Below are 15209 nucleotides of genomic sequence, written 5' to 3'. Positions count from 1 at the left end.
TTCTGGTAATCTCTCCTAAGGGAGCTCTGAGAGCCCAGAGGTAAGGCCAGCATCCAGCTGCAGCATCTGGTGGGTGCTTTATCTCCTCAGCAGTTTCTAGCAAGCTCTCTGCCAAAAGGCACTGAGGACTTTACCACTTACTACTGCAGCAAGGACTCTGGGCTGCATGCAGTGGCCTGTAGAGATTGGTTTCATTTCCCCTTCCTCTTGAGGTTCAATATGCATTCAACACCTTGACTCCAGACCTAGAAGGATAGAGAAGCCTTTGATTCTGTGACTCAGTTTCTGTCTCTGAACAATGTTCACACTGAGACCAAGGGGAGCCTTTGGAGCCTGGGATGCCCATTTATGGTATGTGTGTGTGTGTGTGTGTGTGTTTAGGGGGGACCCATACCCCACCCACTTCCTTACCCGGGATAAGGTATGGCACTCAGCAGAAACAGGAGGGAGCCAGGCAGTGCTCTATTTATAGAACTCTAGGATTTTCTTTTACCTTTGGGAGAAAACAACATGTGACAACTTCAAAAATCACATCTCTGACCAGACAGCGCTGACCATGCAGAGTCCCATCGCACATGGAAATGTAAACATGAGGATGTCAGGTCATCCAGGTTAAGTCTGAATTTGTTGAAGCTTTGCTGCCTGCCTGCCTGCAATACAGACTGCAAATAGAGTGCACCTTGATATCATACAGCAAGGGCACCATGGAAGACCAAAAGTAGCCGAGGGGATGGGAAAGCAGAAGCCCACAGACTCATCAGGACCAGAATGGGACATGAACTCACTGCTGAGTCCTAGCTCTGCCCTGTCCTGGCTGACACCACTGGCCCCAAAGTCTACCTAATATCAGTGTCTCTGATCTCACACCATAGCCCATGCCTGAGCATGGCCAGGGAAGGGCTTCCCTGTAGTGTGAGGTCTAAGAGGAAGGGGCCTCGGACCTCATACTCATTTCTCCCAGTAGTCACGTGATCCTTCCTGTACTTGGAACACAGGGGATTCTCAGGAGCTTCTCTCCCTAGCCAACGGATCCACCCCCATCACACACATTTACATACAAGCCCACACGCACACACACATTCCAACATACATACGTGGACTACCGGTGAAACTTGGGAGAAGGAGGCCATCAGTCCTGCCCTATGGTGAGTAGCAGAGGCCATGTGGCAGCCACCTTTCAGCTTGTACCCTTTGGGGGAGACAAACTGAGATCTTCATCTGGGTCCCTGACTCAGAGTGGGCAGTTGGGCCACTCTGTCCTGGGACTGGCTGGCATGCTGAAGGTTTCCATATCAGGGATGGAATGCATAGACCTTGAGATACCAGGGCCAGAGGAGCTGGGGGAGTGTGGGATAAGAAGTAAAAGTATCCCTTGGGCCATCCTTGGGCATTTAGAGATCACAACTTCTAGTCTACATAGGGACTCCTGGACAGGCTGTCCCCAGCTTATCTGGATGAGGTTTCCCATGTGATGCCAGGGACAGGCCTGCAAGCCTGGGAACAGAGAAACAGGGCCTTAGCATGGGTCTCAGCCCACATCTCCTCAACCTTCCAGTGACATTATGACCCTATAAACCACAATGCCATCCTCAGTGCAATCTGCTAGCACACAAGTGCTCAGGAGCCCTTGGTCAAGCACCAGAGAAGTGGGGGGCTTGGTTTTGGTAGTGGACTAGACATTTTAGGAAATTCTTGAGTCTTCCCCTCTGTTTATGAAATAAACTGTTCACCTGTCTTCCAGACCACCCCAAGGAAATGCAGATGCCTAGCTCGTCTATCTCATGCCCCCTCTTTCTCCCTAGGTCCCTTGGTAGCTCTCCACTCCCTCCTAACCCCAATGTCCTGCCAGGTCATGAAGAAACTGCAGAAATGGTGGAGGAATGCCAGTCCAGGGCAGGCTGAGCTCTCTTCTCTGTGTAACAAGGGCAAACCCCAGGCCCTTCCTTGAGCCCCATGGAGTTCATGAGGTGGGAGAACACATCTCCCTCATAGTGTTGCCAGGAGATATCAGTGTCCAAGTGTCCACCATTTTCTGTGGAGGGACCAGGTGACCTGAGCCACCTCATCCTTCTGGGCTCACCAGAAAGGCCCTTCTTCTTCTAGGCAGGCTCTTCACTCAGCTGCTAGCTGTGCTGCTACAGAAACAATGGCACCTCTAGGATCTGAGTTGAAATGTTCAGTGAAGGGCTGAGCCATCACCCAGAAGACCAATGCCTGAAAAAGAGAGAGAGACTTCAGTGTAGGCCTCCTGTGTATTCCCCTTCTCTACCCGATTCAGAGAGCAGCTGCCTGCTTCCAGAGTCCTTCCCACTTCCCCACATCCTGTGGCACACAGCAGCCATGCTACTCATGGCTGGTAGATGGGCTTCTGGGTCTCCAGTGTGTCACTGCAGGTCCTTCAGGGAGCCTGGGCAGCCTGGGAAGGGTGGGAGAAGCAGCTTGTGGGGGAAGAGATGGCTAGAGCCAAGTATTTCCTGTTCTTCCCTGTCTGCAGATGCAGAGCCTCAGGAATGTCCTCAGACCGGGTTAGGGGAATAAGTGGCTGAGTCCAGTCCCCTGCCCCATCCCCAACAGTGCTCCAGGCAATTTGGGAAGGGCTGTGCACAGCTGCAGAGAGTATTCTTGGACCTCTCTGTCAAGAAGGGGACAGGCCTATGTGCGGATTGGTTCAAAAAGGTCTGTTCATTTTATGTGCTCACCTGACTTAGGTAGAATCGGGTAGAGAGGGGGAGTACATAGGAGGCCAACTCTGAAGTCTCTCTTTTTCAGGCCTGGATGAATCTTTACTGTCTAGGGCCTTCCTGGGTGCTCACTGGCCCAATCCTGCCCCATTTAGGACTCAGGTGACATCACATGAGTTCTGTGCGTACAAAGTGATTGGATACCTGGAGGGTGGGTGGGTGGGGCTCCCTGTCTGTGTGCTGGTGATGAGCTGACTCTCCAAGATACCACCATGCCTCCCCCACCTTATCAAGGAATTCCACTACCAGGAAACACGGGAGAACCTTGCTTACCTTTTTAGTTTCCCAGCTTGGTTAAGCAGGAGGTGTGCTAGGGGAGCTAGCTCCTTCCAGAACTCTCTGCTTTTTCTGGTCTTTCCAAACCTACAGTTCTACTGTTTTCCTGACCCTCCCACTCTCACCCATCCTCCAAATGTCTCCTGTCTCTGACCTTCGTCCTCAGTCTTTTGTATTCCTACAGCCTCCTCAGTGGACCTTCAGCACCTTATCTTCTCACAGTCCTTATGGTGTCTCCCAGCTCTGTACCCTCGTGCGCATCACTCACACAGCCTGTTGTCTCCTGCCAGACTTCCTGATTCTCTTCTTATCTCAGCTGTCTCCCACGGGCCTCCTCCTTATCTTCCCGTTCCCAGGACTTTAATCTTTCTCTAGCCTCCAATCTGCTCCTTGAGCATGCCATCTCAGCAACCTTCAACCTTCTCTGAGCCTTATACCCTTCACTGTGGCATCCTCCTCAGATTCTTACTCTTTCCCACCAGCCCAGCCTGTTCTCCTCATTCCTAACCTCCTGCCTTCTTGAAACCGTCTCCATGTCTTCTACCCTCCCCCACAAGCCTCAGTTCTTCTTGTAGCTTGCCACCATCACCCTAAGCCTACTGTTCTCAGACTTCCATGCTCTTCCTGAGCTTCTCAGCACTTGCAGACATTCAGCCTTTCCTACCCAGGCTCCTGCCTTATCTCTAAGCTTATGTCGTCCTCTAGTGGTATCCTATGAACCTCTGAATCTCCAATCTTCCTCTTGAAGCAGTATCACTGTAGTTCTTGGATGGCAAGGGCAAGAGGAGCACTTTAAAGTGGCTTTAAAAGACTCCCTCTATCCTGCAAAAAGCCAAAGTCCTAAGCACAGCTCAAATTCCCAGAAAGCTGTGGCATAAAAAAACAGAAGTGGGCCTCAAGAGGAATGTACTTGGGCTAAATATGAATATTGTGCTATATCTGTGTTTGTATCTATGTGTGGAAGCATGAAGACAATCCTCTGTGGTTGTACAGTATAAGTTTTGGGGATGTTAAAAATCTTATGTGCTAACATTCAGAGGTTGCTAAGGGATTTAAGATAGTCACAATAAAATTGAAATTGTCATTTTCTTCCTTTTTTCATTATATTATTTAATTTATTTATTTGTTTGTTTGGTCCTTTTATTTATTTGTTTATGTGTGCACATGCAGTTGTGAGCACATGCCCAATTCTGAGGACAATTTGTCAGGAATCAGTTCTCTCCGTCTACTATGTGGGTCTTGGGGATCAAACTCATGTTGCCTGGCTTGGCAGCAAGTGCCTTTAACTTGATGAGTCACCTTGTCAGCCCAGAAATGGTCCCTTCCTTAAAATAAGAAATGTGGGAGGTGATTTGATACCTCTGTATGAGAAGGATTTCTTCCAGGCATTTTAGCAAGTTGAGTATGTGCATATGAGATGGGTGGCCACACATCTCTTGATTAGTGTAACTGTGAGGCAGAAGAGTGACCTCCAAGGCTCTACAGACATCCTGGTATCAAAAGAGAAAACAAGTAGCAGGCCCTTAAGCCCTGCTCCATCTGGTATAAAATCTCAGGCCCCTGATTGTTAAGAATATTTCTGACATGCCAGTACCTGCCCTTACTGCTACATCCACTTCAGTAGTGACAAGTACAACAGGCCCCGAAAACCTGGGCACTGTCCTGAGGCGAAAAGTTCATGGACACTTAGTCTCCTGGAATTGTGGCATCCTGTATAACAAATGCTCCAATGTCCTTGCTTTGGTTGGTAAACAGATCTGTGTGCTTTCCCTTAATATTGCTTTATTACAAGTGCTGCTAAGGATTGATATTTTGACATATAACTAAGTTAGATTCTAGGCAGTCCTTGATCCGACCCTGGGCATGGATAGCTAAGTCACTGCCCTACACAGAACTTTACCATTATCTAGGAAGAAAGAAGTTTGTGACCTAAAGAGGAACCAGAGTAGATACTTAGAACTATAGATAGCTGAGTTACACCCATATACAAGTATTTACAATGTCCTATGGGGAAGGTAGACTATACAATAGACTAGAGTAGGAACTATGGCAAGGGCATGAAGCCCTGGCCCCTGGCTTCTAAGATTAAGTGAACCTTAGATAGAGCTGTTTTTTGCTTGGTTGTTTGCTTGGTTGGTTTGGTTTGGTTTTTTTGAGACAGGGTTTCTCTGTGTTGCCTTGGCTGTCCTGGAACTCACTCTGTAGACCAGGCTGGCCTCAAACTCAGAAATCCGCCTGCCCCGAGATCTGGGATTAAAGGTGTGCGCCACCACGCCCGGCGGTGGAACTGTTTTTGATCCCGGTTGTTAACACTGAATTTTATCCCAGTTGGTTCCTGCCAGTCCTTCCGTGTTTGCATTCCTCTGTTTTGTGCAAGAATACAGTAACCTCTTTGTACCTTGCTGGTTTGTCACCCAACTTCCCTGTTTTCTTCTGTATAAAAAGTTTGATTCTTGATTTAACAAATTACATTCAGATCCACACTCCCTTGTGTCGAGTCTGTTTGTCAATTGCCGCCGACTCTATGCCCATTTCCTCGAACCTCTGATTCCCATTGATTAAGGGGAGCTGACTAGGCCCAGTCCCTGGCACCTTACCTGCCAAAATAAAGGAGGCAAGTCGGGGTCACATTGTTCTTGGCATCATCTGCTCCTTCAAATCACCATGTACTTGTGTATGATTTCCAGGTTATTGCAGTTACATTTCCCCTGCATAGCTTGGCATTGTTCACACAGTGTGCAGTGGTGTTGTTTAATAACTATGTACTAGAGGGTCAGTCTCAGGGAAGACTATAGTCTACTTCACCCTCCTAAAAAAGATGGCTTTCTGGTCATTAAAACACCACACACTGCACTGCCTGCACATACCAATTACATAGGTGAACACATGTCTCTTTCTGTGGGATTTCAGGCCAATCTTGAATACACATGCCATTACATCTGTCTTTGTCATATTGTCCAGGGGAACCCAGGCTGCTAGGTCTTACTCCATGCCCAAGGGGTTTCTCAGTCTATAAAATTTAAGGATACTCAGGTATGGAGCCAGGGAGTCCCACAGGGAAGCTATTGAAGCCATATAGTCCTGAATCAGCCACGCCTGGGCCAGTCTGCTGACAGAAAATAAAGCAGTAAAAGATATATCTGAATATTTGAGTCTAGGCTCTCACTTTCTTCGGTTCTCCTGTAGAAAATGACACTTTATATCCTATGACCATTATCTTCTATAATGAGGAATGAGTTGCTTATTTAGCTATCTCTCCTTGTGCTGTTTACCTCATCTTAAAAGAACACAGAGACCATTGCTGAGACTTTGTGAAGAGGGGTTACTGCTAGTATATCTTCCAATCTCAGGGAAGAGTAAATGAATGAATGAAAGTTTGGATAGATAAGAGGCCAAAAGAACTCGGCTTTGCATTGTTCACAATAACAAGAATGAGGTGGAAAACAAAGGCTGAAGGCCAACCCTCCGTGTCGGTGGTGACTATCGGGCGCTGTTGCTGTCCTTCAGCTTTCAGAACCTGACAAAAGGTACAGACTCTTCTCAGAAAGATAAACACGCAGGTGGGACTCTGAACCCCACTGGCAAAAGTGTGACAGACTTCCTGGACCTATCCTTTCCATAAGTTAGCCTCGGGCTCACCACTGACTCCCCTTGGCTACTGAAGTGGGTATTAGTGGAAGCCGAAGCTCCTTTTCCTAACTACATTTGCCCTGCTCTGTGGGCACTAGTGAATAGTACTACCTGCCCATGGACCAAAGGCCAGAACTCCCTTCTCAAGAGGTTCAGGCCTCTGCCCCACTCCTGGTAAAATAACATTAATCTTGTGTTTTGAAATTCAGGGACACCCCAGAGGGATGGGAGAAAACATCTACAGTCCCCCTGAATAACCCTCAACAATCTCTCTAGTCTTAATAGTCCCCCTTAACAACCATCAGTCTGAGAGACCCATGCTGGAGCCATGCTCTGTAAAGGCAGCCAATCCTCACTCCTCAGTCTTGTCATCAGAGGCTGCTTGTGAGCTAGTGTCCCCACGCCCTCCTCTAGTGCCTACTCTTGCAGTAGCTTTCTGTCCTAGTTAGGTCAGGGTTAGTTAGTGTGATACACATAGTAGCCAAAGCAACTTTAGGAGGAGAGAATTTATTCTATCATGCAGCTTGTAGTCCATCATCAAGGAAAGCCAAGGCAGGGAGTCAGGAGAGGAGTTTCGAGCAGAAACCTCAAAGAACTGCTGCTTAACAAAATGCTGCAACCTGTACTTGTAAGCCAAACAAGCCCTTTCCTCCCCAAGTTGCTTTTTTTTTCGGTGTATTGTACCCAGCAACAGAAGGAGACTCGAACAGATCAGCATCCATACTTATAAGAATGTTTTTTGAGTTACAGAAACATTCGAAAGTCTAGCCTACATCTAACATACATAGCTGGTTCTCACAGAGGCCATGGCCTGCAGTTTAAAACTTTCAGCCAGTTGATCCCATTTCTTTAAACCTCTCATTTTTTACAAAAGCTTTCTGGGTCTAGAGAGATGGCTCAGTGGTTATGACCACTTGGTGGTCATTCAGAAGACCTGGGTTTGATTACCAGCACCCATGCAGTGGCTCAAAACCTCACATAACTCCAGTTTCAGGGGTTACAATACCCTCTGCTAGCCTCCATGTGTACCAGGCAAAATTCAAATAGACTTAAAATCAAAACAATTATTTAAAATAAAATCTTTCACTGTCTTAAAGGTACATGGCAAACTTTGAAAAGGAGCTCTCTATTTTCTAGTTCAGTTGGCTTTTCAAATAAAGTTGTCTTCCTTACCACAGCTCTTTGGCATGGTTGGTATAGCGTATGTCCAACAGCTGAACTTGAATCCAATAACAACCGTTTATCATGTGGCATTGTCTGAATGGGTTCAATACTTCCTTCTCATTAGTACCACTGTCCAACTTTAACCTCTGGTGAGGGTTAATCTGCAGAACATATAGGATGGCATCTGGCACCTAGCAGAACTTAGTAACTGTCCTTTATTCAGGGCACATTACTTGTGGCTTCCCCTGTTGCAGTATATTTTTCTACTAAGAAAGCTACTTGGAGGCTATACTGGTTAGTTTTTATTGTTAACTTGACACAAACTAGAGCCACATGGGAAGAGGTGACCTCGGGTGATGGATTGCCTAGATGAGATTGGCCTGTAGGTATGTCTGTGGGGGCATTGTCTTAATTGCTGTTTAATGTAGGAAGGCCCAGACCACTATGGGCAGTATCATCACCTAGGCAGGTGGACCTGAAATCTATTTTCTAAAAGTTAATTGAGTGGGAGTGAGAGCTAGAGCAAGAGAAGACAGGACAGGAATTCAAGGCAAGATCCTGAAGGCAGGACCAATGGAGGAATGCTCCCTGCTGGCTCACCCACAAACACCCTTATATAGCCCAGGCATCCTACACATGGATAGACTAGGACCTCCAGCGTCGATTAATAATTAAGATAATCCTCAAAAACATGCCCACAGGACAATCTGATGAAGGACGTTCCTCAACTGAGACTCCTTTTTAGATGACTCTAGGCTGTGCCAAGTTGGCAGTTAATGTTAACTTGGACACCAACTCACCATCTCAAGCATTACATTAACACATCATATGCTTGCTACTGTCTATGGGCAAGAAGACACATTGCTTAAAGACCGCTATGTCCTATGGCATTACCAGTAAGTTCTCAAGTGTCTCTATCTTCTAGAGCTCCCAGACATTTTCTGGATGACGTTAATGCTCTTCCAAAGAGATGAGGTTGAAATCTACAGTTTTCTCCCATGCAAGTGCCAAGAGAGTCAACATATTTTAGTGCAATTTCTGAGACTATGTAGATAGTTACATAAATGTCTCTACAGGTCTCAGGACTTGGATGTCCCTATGTGCTATGGGTCATCTCCTCTATCATAGCTTTTGTTGAGACCATTCCTGTACCTGTCCATTTCTATAAAGAAGTTCATGAATGAGAAATACTCACGACTCCCACCAGGTGTGCTAGTAAAAGCACTTGGGAGACTACAACAGGAGGAACCTGGATTTAAGGCCAGTCTGAACAACTTAGAAATTTAAAGTTCAGGTTGGACTGCATAGAAAGCTCCGGTCTTAAAAACAAAAGAATTTTTTTTTAAATCCCCAATAACAACAATAAGAAACAATGGCCCAAGTTTTAACATCTCAGTGATAGAGTGCACAAGGCAGGTATGCACAATGCCCTGGTCTCCATCTCCAGCAAAGCACACACACACACACACACACACACACACACACACACACACACCCCACTCACACACATACAGAATCTCTCCCTCCTCTCTGTCATCCCCCTCTTCTTTCCTCCTCTCCCCAATCTGTGACTGAAAAATCAATCTTTACTAAGTGAGAATCAATTTCAGTGTTATGTGTGATCATAACACTCAGGGTCTCTATTTGCAACAATGCCATTTACTATGGAATATCTTTCATAAAATGCATTGAGTCCAATTTTATAGAAAAAAATAAATATACTTGTTTTGGGTTTCTGATAGAGAGACGTAAGGTCCATACTCCAATGGCAGGAAAAAAAGATCAGGAGAGTCTGTGAAGTTGAAGAAATTGCAAGGAGTCACAGGCAGATATAATATAGTCTGGTGATTTGAATGAGATGTCCCCCATAAGGCTCAGGCATTTGAATGCTTAGTCACTAGTTGGTAGCTGTTTGGAGAGGATTAGAAGGTGTGGTCTTTATGAGTGCGGTATGTCAATGGGGACAGGCTTTGAGGTTTCCAGAGATTAGTGTGATTCCCAGTGTGCCCTCTCTGCTTGCTGCTTACAGATACAGATGTGAACTCCTAACTATTCCTGCGACCAGGCCTTTGCTCTGTCTTCAGGACTCTAACCCTCTGCACACACAAACCCAATTCAATAATTCTTTCCCAGCAAGACACTAGACCAGCAGGCTCCCAGGCACACACAGGCTGGTGCAGGCACACACACAGACCACAAGGAGGCAGACTCGTAGTGGTCCAGACACTCACAGGTACAAGTGAAGGCACAGGGTAAAGGCCTAGGAGAGGGCCCTAACCTCTGACATCAAGGACATAGTTATAGAAAATCCATGTAAAAGTGGCATTCTGGTAAGTAACTTGTCACACAACAGGTGTTTGCACTCTTTACTTGGGGCTCTCCTGGACATCCAGTGTCAACTATTTTCTTGATGGCTCATGTAGCCCCCTGGATATTCAGCGTTAGCCATCTTGGCTCACAGAAGGGATCCATTTCAGTATGGTGTTGTCCACACATAAATTGGCAATAATTGTCCTCTGTTTCCTATAAGAGGTAGTATTTAAAGTTTAGTTATCATGTGGACTTCTTCCTAGGAAGCCTTGGTTTTCATGAACCTAAGTATCTATGCTTGACTATAGGGGTTTTGTTGCTGTTGCGGTTGTAATTGTTGTTGTTTTTGTTTTGTTTTGTTTTTGACCCATCCATTAATTGATTTTCAGCTCAGCACTTCTAGCCTCACCAATCCCAACCCTTCTACTGTGTCAAGTAGTATGGCTCAGTGTTAGAGAGTTTTTCCAGCTTGTGATGACCCTGAGTTCCGTCCACAGCACAGAAAAAAATATAAGCAAAACAAGGAGGAGGAAGGAGTGGCTGAGGAAGGACCTAGTAGAAGCAGAAAATGAAAAGGGGCAAAGACAGAAGCTAGAAAGAACCCAAATGTCCCTCAACAGAAGAATGGATACAGAAAATGTGGTACATTTACACAATGGAGTACTACTTAGCTATTAAAAACAATGGATTTATGAAATTTTTGGACAAATGGATGTATCTGGAGGATATCATCCTCAGTGAGGTAACCCAATCACAAAAGAAGTCATTAGATGTACACTCACTGATAAGTGAATATTAGCCCAGAAACATAGAACAGCCAAAATATAATTTGCAAAACACAAGAAAATCAAGAAGAGGGAAGACCAATGGGTGAATACTTCATTCCTCCTTAGAATAGGGAACAAAATATCCATGAAAGGAGTTACAGAGACAAAGTTTGGAGCTAAGATGAAAGGATGGACTATCCAGAGACTACCCCACCCGAGGATCCATTCCATAATCAGCCACCAAACCCAGACACTATTGCATATGCCAGAAAGATTTTCCTGAAAGGAGCCTGTTATAGCTGTCTCATATGAGGCTATGCCAGTGCCTGGCAAATACAGAAGTGGATGCTCACAGTCAGCTATTGGATGGATCACAGGGCCCCCAATGGAGAAGCTAGAGAAAGTAACCAAGGAGCTGAAGGGGTCTGCAACCCTATAGGTGGAACAACAATATGAACTAACCAGTACCCCCAGAGCTCGTGTCTCTAGCTGCATATATATCAGAAGATGGCCTAGTTGGCCATCATTGGGAAGAGAGGCCCTTGGTCTAGAAAACTTTATATGCCAGAGTACAGGGGAATGCCAGGGCCAAGAAGCAGGAGTGGGTGGGTAGGGGAGCAGGGCGGGGGGAGGGTATAGGGAACTTTCAGGATAGCATTTGAAATGTATATAAAGAAAATATCTAATAAAAAGTTAAAAATAAAATAAAAAGAAAAGGGACAAAGAGCTAGTTGCAGTTAATGTGGATCGGAATTAACTGACAGTTTAGCTGTTGGTACTTCTCAATCCCCCACAGGCAGTGGAGAACAGAAGTCTTCTTCTTCCTGGTGATAACATTTCAAAGGCATAGTTTTCTGTCCTTGAGAAAGATACAATATAATGTAGATTGTGGGTTGAGAACAGAGTGCTTTAGAAAAGCTATTGTCTTAGAAGGTCCCAGGAAATTCACTGGGTTTTTATCTAGCGCCCTGAATACTGAAAGGAGTGTAAGCCCAGGCCATGTGAGCTATGGGGTCTCAGATACCAAAGCCATGAAGGAGTCTCACTGGACTTGGGGAAAAGAAGAGCTCTGTCATCACCTCACCAATACCTGCAGCATGGAGCATAGCCACAGGAAATAAGTTCTATCCAGCTCTAGAAGCTCCAGCCCATAATTCCATGTATCTGGCAGGTTGATGCAGTAGGATTGCAAGTGCAAGGCCTCACAGGCCAGCAAACTAAGTTCAAAGCTAGTCTAAGTAATTTGAGTGAGGTGAGTGACACACACCAGCATTTAAAAGGTGGAAATAGAGAGAGTTCAAGGCCATCCTTGGCTACATAAGCAGGCCTATAGCCTTCATGGACTACATGAGACTCTATCTTAAAAAAACGACAACAAAAACAGATGGTTTTTTTTTAAACCACAGAGGCTAGTCATGGTAGCTGATGCTTTTAGCCCCAGCATTTGGGAGGCAGAGGCAGACAGATCTCTGAGTGAGGCTAGCCTGGTCTACAGAGTGAGTTTCAGGACAGCCATGAATACACAGAGAGAATTAACAGAAGGTGTGTGTCCTGGCTAGTTTTGTGTCAACTTGACACAGCTGGAGTTATCACAGAGAAAGGAGCTTCAGTTGGGGAAACGCCTCCATGAGATCCAACTGTAAGGCATTTTCTCAATTAGTGATCAAGGTGGAAAGGCCCCTTGTGGGTGGGACCATCCCTGGGCTGGTAGTCTTGGTTCTATAAGAGAGCAGGCTGAGTAAGCCAGGGGAAGCAAGCCAGTAAAGAACATCCCTCCATGGCTTCTGCATCAGCTCCTGCTTCCTGACCTGTTTGAGTTCCAGTCCTGACTTCCTTTGGTGATCAACAGCAATGTGGAAGAGTAAACTGAATAAACCCTTTCCTCCCCAAGTGCTTCTTGGTCATGATGTTTGTGCAGGAATAGAAACCGTGACTAAGACAGTGTGGAAGAAACCATTTTTCCAGGACATACCAGTTGGTTATCCAATGCCAAATGCTTAAACCTGAAAAACATAACACACAAGTAACATTATTCAGTCTAAATAAGTTTAACTTAAAATTGTAAAGAAATAATTACAGATTGGCATGCAGTTGAAACATATCTGAATTTTATCTTTATCTGTTTTCCCGGATCTTCAACAGTACCTTGCAATACTTGAAAATGTTATTCCAACTAGGATGCTGAGAATGGTTTGTGACCACAAAATATCCCCACAGTTGTTCACTTCCAGCTTCCCCCAACACCTCCCAAGTCACCTTGATCCACCACATGAACCCATCACTGACAAAGCACCATCTCTCTCCATTTGAAGACTATTTTTGTGTTTCTCAGAGTGCTGACAGGATTTAGACATGGCATCTTGGAGTATGGTTCCTTTTACGATTGGCACCATTTTCGATTCAGATCATTCTAGGGAGACTTGTGCAAGTTCTCCTGTGTAGCAATGTCTGTGCTCCAGCCACCATATACACAAATACATGTGATTTAAAAAAAATAAACATAAGTATGGTCTTTGTGCCCTGGGCAGCCTTGGGGTGGAGGAGTCTTGCTCTCTGGTTTCTGGTTCTCATTTGTCCCCTCCCACTTCCTCAGCCTTTCTTTCATAGTAAGGCTTGGATTGAGCATCTCCAGCCAGTGTCATAGGCACAGGAATACTTGGGTATATTCTACCCATTGTCCCTCAGTGGGACATGCACCTCTGAGAATAGAGATTAGAACCTGTGCTCTGACACTACACAATCCGAGCACAGACAGGTAAAGGGCAGGAATGGAAAGTGACCCAGAGAAGTGAAGTTGTGATGCTTGATAAGGATCCAGAAGATATTAGACTAAGGGAGAAAAGGATAACTGCCACTGGGATGTAGGCACAGGAAAAGAGCCAGCAAGAGGTGAACAAATGTTCAACAGAGGGGACAGTCAGAAAAGTAGGAAGCTTCTGGGACTTCAGGCTCTGTCTTTCTCTCCCTCCCTCCCTCCCTTCCTTCCTCCCTCCCTCCCTCCCTCCCTCCCATCTATCTGTCTATCTGTCTTTGTTTCTTTTGTTTTTTGTTTGTTCATTTGTTTTGTTTTGTTTTTTTGTTTTTTCAAGACAGGGTTTCTCTGTGTAGACCAGGCTGGCCTCGAACTCAGAAATCCGCCTGCCTCTGCCTCCCAAGTGCTGGGATTAAAGAGGTGCACCACCACTGCTGGGCTGGGCTTGGGATTTTTTTAAGTCTTGTTTCCACTACTATAAAGGCAAGGCTGGCTAGAAACACAGTATCCCCCTGACTCATTCTTCAAAATGTTAGGATAAAAAATCCACATCAACACATTCAGCTTTCAAATGTCACTTTCAATAAATGGGGTGATGTTTAGAACATATTTTCATTTTAATGGTGAAACCTCCCACCTTTCTCATTACTTAGGCTTGCCTATATCCTCATTCAATCCAGTTCTTGGCTTTCTGCTTTCTGCTGTCATTTTTTTCTGTCTTTTAATATACATACACATACTAATTGATGTTTATTCATTCATATGTGTGATTAAAAAAGAGGAGGGAGTGAATTCAAGAGGGTATAGGGGCAAAAGGCAGACATGGGAAGGCTAGGAGGGAGGAGAAGAACGTAAAAAATGTCATCCTCTAGCATGCACATATGTACAGAGGGACAAAGGGTATGTATGGGTGTGTGGGTGTGGGGGGGTGTCCTGAGGCTAGAAGAGAATTTCAGATCTCTTGGATCTAATGTTACAGGCAGTTGTGAACCACCTGACCTGGGTGCTGTGAATCAAACACAGGTCCTCTGGAAAAATAGCAAGTGCTCTTTAACCACTGAGCCATCATTTTAAACCCTCCCATTTGTCATTTTTTTTAAGTTTAATGAAAATATGATTACATCATTTCCACCTCCTCTCTCGTACCCTTCCCATGCCTGCTCTTCTGCCCCTATACCCTCCCCAAATCACTCCTCTCTTTAGCCATTGTTACATATATGTAACAAATAAATAAACATAACTGATTTGTCACTCTTTTCTAACATAATATTTTTATTGATTATTTGGGAATTTCACATAATGCATCTCAATTACACTCACCTCACAGTCCTCTCAGGTCTGACCCCCAATCCTTGTGGCCTCCCCCGACAAGAGGGACATAGAAGGGTTCTGTGATAACACCTAACCCTCCCTTTGTCCTCCCAGAAATAACAGTCTAGACAGATACTGAAGTGTAGCTCTCCACAATTTGCCATTTGTTGATGCCCAATTTCTTACACAATTCCCATTCGGAATTTCTCAGAGTGTATATGAATTGCTTAGCACATCCATTAGTGGATAGAGCTTTTT

This window comes from Mus caroli, unplaced genomic scaffold, assembly GCF_978045245.1.
Source record: "Mus caroli unplaced genomic scaffold, Mus_caroli_1 scaffold_5, whole genome shotgun sequence".
NCBI classification, from domain to species: Eukaryota; Metazoa; Chordata; class Mammalia; order Rodentia; family Muridae; genus Mus; species Mus caroli.
The sequence above is the reverse complement of the archived record's forward strand: the minus strand, read 5'-3'. Positions refer to the sequence as shown.